This window comes from Megascapheus bottae, chromosome 10, assembly GCF_031878675.1.
Source record: "Megascapheus bottae isolate mThoBot1 chromosome 10, mThoBot2.hap1, whole genome shotgun sequence".
NCBI classification, from domain to species: Eukaryota; Metazoa; Chordata; class Mammalia; order Rodentia; family Geomyidae; genus Megascapheus; species Megascapheus bottae.
In genome coordinates, this window is record NC_143518.1 from 65,001,579 (window position 1) to 65,004,568 (window position 2,990).

Below are 2,990 nucleotides of genomic sequence, written 5' to 3' on the forward strand. Positions count from 1 at the left end.
TGAGGATGTTGGTTAAAAGCCAGCCCTAAAGTCCATGCCCATGAGACTCTTATCTCCAGTTAACCACTAGAAAACCAGAAGTGGTGCTGGGGCTCCAGGTAGTGTGATCGTCTTGAGCTGAAGAGCTCAGGGACAGCGCCCAGGCCCAGAGAGTCCAAGCCCCACAACAACAACAACAACAACAACAACAACAACAACAAAAAAGTCCTGAAGACTGTTTATGGGGTGGCCTTACCCACCTAATCCATGTCTAATTATTAGACCTTACTTTCTATGACCATGCATGTTTGCCTAGTCAGAAAGTGTGAAGGCTACAGATAGAGGACTCCATTCGAGTCTTTCATTCCCACTGCCTGCATGGGGAGCAAGCAGAGAGGGGGCTGAGGGTGTGGAGTGGCCACCCAAATGACAGGAGCTGTGGATACAGCTCAGTGGTGAAGCACAGGCCCTGGACACCAACCCAGCACCAATTTTTTTTTCCAGTCCTGAGGCTTGAACTCAGGGCCTGAGCACTGTCCTTGGCACATTTTGCTCAAGCCTAGCACTCTGCCACTTGAGCCACAATGCCACTTCTGGCTTTTTCTTAGTATGTGGTACTGAGAAATTTGAACCCAGGACTTTGTGCGTGCTAGCCAAGCACTCTACCACTAGGCTACATTCATGGCACAGCACCAAATTTTAAAAACTTATGCCAGGCACCAGTGGGTCAAACTATGATACTAGCTACACAGGAGGCTGAGATCTAAAGGCCAGCTAACCACCCAAAAGCCAGAAATGGAACTATGGTTCAAGTGGCAGAGTGTCAGCCTTAAGCACAAAAGCTCACCAACAGTGCCCAAGCCCTGAGTTCAAGCCCTATCACACACACAAAAGTAATAATCTTGGGCTGGGAGTTTGGCCTACTGGTAGAGTACTTGCCTAGCATACATAAAGACCAGGGTTTGATTCCTCAGTACCACATACATAGGGGGGAAAAAAAAAGCCGAAGTGGTGCTGTAGCTCAAGTGGTAGAGCTCTAGCCTTGAAAAAACCCAAGGACAGTGCTCAGGACCTGAGCTCAAACCCAGAACTGCCTAATTAATTAAATAAATAATTAAATTAATATTGTATCATTTATCAAAGATAAAATGCTATGCAAAATAAGTTTAAATTCAGAGGAGGCAAGGTGGAAGGAGAAATGCAGAGCTCTAGCCTTGAGAAAGCCCAGGGACAGTGCTCAGGCCCTGAGTTCAAGCCCTAGGACTGGCAAAAAAATATTAAAAAAAAAAATAAAGAAGCCCAGAGCAGTGGCTCACACATGTAATTCTAGGTACTCAGGAGGATGAGATCTGAGGATCAAGGTTCAAAGCCAGCCTAGGCACTAAAGTCCATGAGACTCTTTTTTTTTTTTGCCAGTCCTGGGCTTGAGCTCAGGGCCTGAGCACTGTCCTTGGACTCTTTCTCAAGGCTAGAGCTCTACCACTTGAGCCTCAGCACCACTTCCGGCTTTTTTCTATGTATGTGGTTCCGAGGAATCGAACCCGGGTCTCCATGCATGCTAGGCAAGCACTTTAACCACTAGGCCAAACTCCCGGCCCCTCCATGAGACTCTTATCTCCAATTAATCACCTGAAAACCAGAAGTGGCACTGTGGCTCCAGGGATAGGGCAGTCGCCTTGAGCTGAAGAGGTCAGGCCCAGAATTCAAGTCCCACAACCGACAAAAATAAAAATAAAGAATTAAATGCAAATTAAAACCACACCAAAATTCCACTTCTCACCCATTAGATAAGCAAATATTCTAAACCTTGACAATATGTCCACTCAAGCTGCAAAACTAAGGGGAAAAGGTCAGGCACTAATGGCTCACACCTGTAACCCTAGCTACTCAGTCAGCTGAGCTCTGAGGATCGAGGTTCAAAGCCAGCCCAGGCATGACTCTTATCTCCAATTAACTGCCAGCGGTACGCCCAGGCCCAGAGCTCAAGCCCCATGACTGGGGTACAGCAGGGAGGATGACACTAAGGGAAACAAACCGCTTCCATACATTACTGGTGCGAATATAAAATGGTATCCACATGGTGCCCCACACTGACTCACAAATCCACTTATCCAACAGTACAGGAACACATAGCAGAGGGTTAGTCGTCATAGCAATATACACAAAAGCAAACACGGGAAATTGCCTAAATATCTATGAATAAGAACTGGTACATATGCAAGATGAGCACTGTACAGCAAAGAACATGAGAGATCACTATGCAGTGACCTGAGGTGATTACAGAAGACAGGAAGAAGGGCAACTACAGCATGCCAACTCCTCCCACCTCACCCCTCAGTCACTGGGCTTGAACTTGGGACTGAGCACTGTCCCTGCACTGGTGATAGATCACTAGTCTTGTGCAAAAAAAAACTCAGAGACAGCATCCAGACCCTGAGTTCAAGCACTACTAGTGGCACCAAAAAAAAAAAAGATACATGTCTTACTGGGAAGAAAATCTGAAATGTTTACAAATAAACAGTACAAATAAATTATACTGTAACTGTTGTGTTCCTCCACTCCTTTTTTAAATAAATAATTATCTATCTGTTCTACATATTTCTATACATCTATCTATATATACATATTTTATAATACCTCATTTTTGTTCTTTTATCACTTATTTGCTATCTGATGCTGGGGACTGAACCCAGGGCATTGTGTTCACTAGCACATACTCTACCAGGGAGCACACAATTTTATTTAAAATACATACATTGCCCTACACCTTCAGGCTCTACCATGGTATCACATACATCTGTACAAAAAAATTCAGCTCAATCTTAACAGCAAACAACATTCCATAATATGGCCAGTTCATAATTTAACCAATGTTCTAAAACTGGTCAATGAAATTCTTTTGTGTGTGTGTGTGAGCCAGTTCCAGGGCTTGAGCTCAGTGCCTTGGCACTGTCCAGGCTCTGTCAAGGCTATCACTTTACCATTAAAGTCACAGCTCTACTTCCATCTTT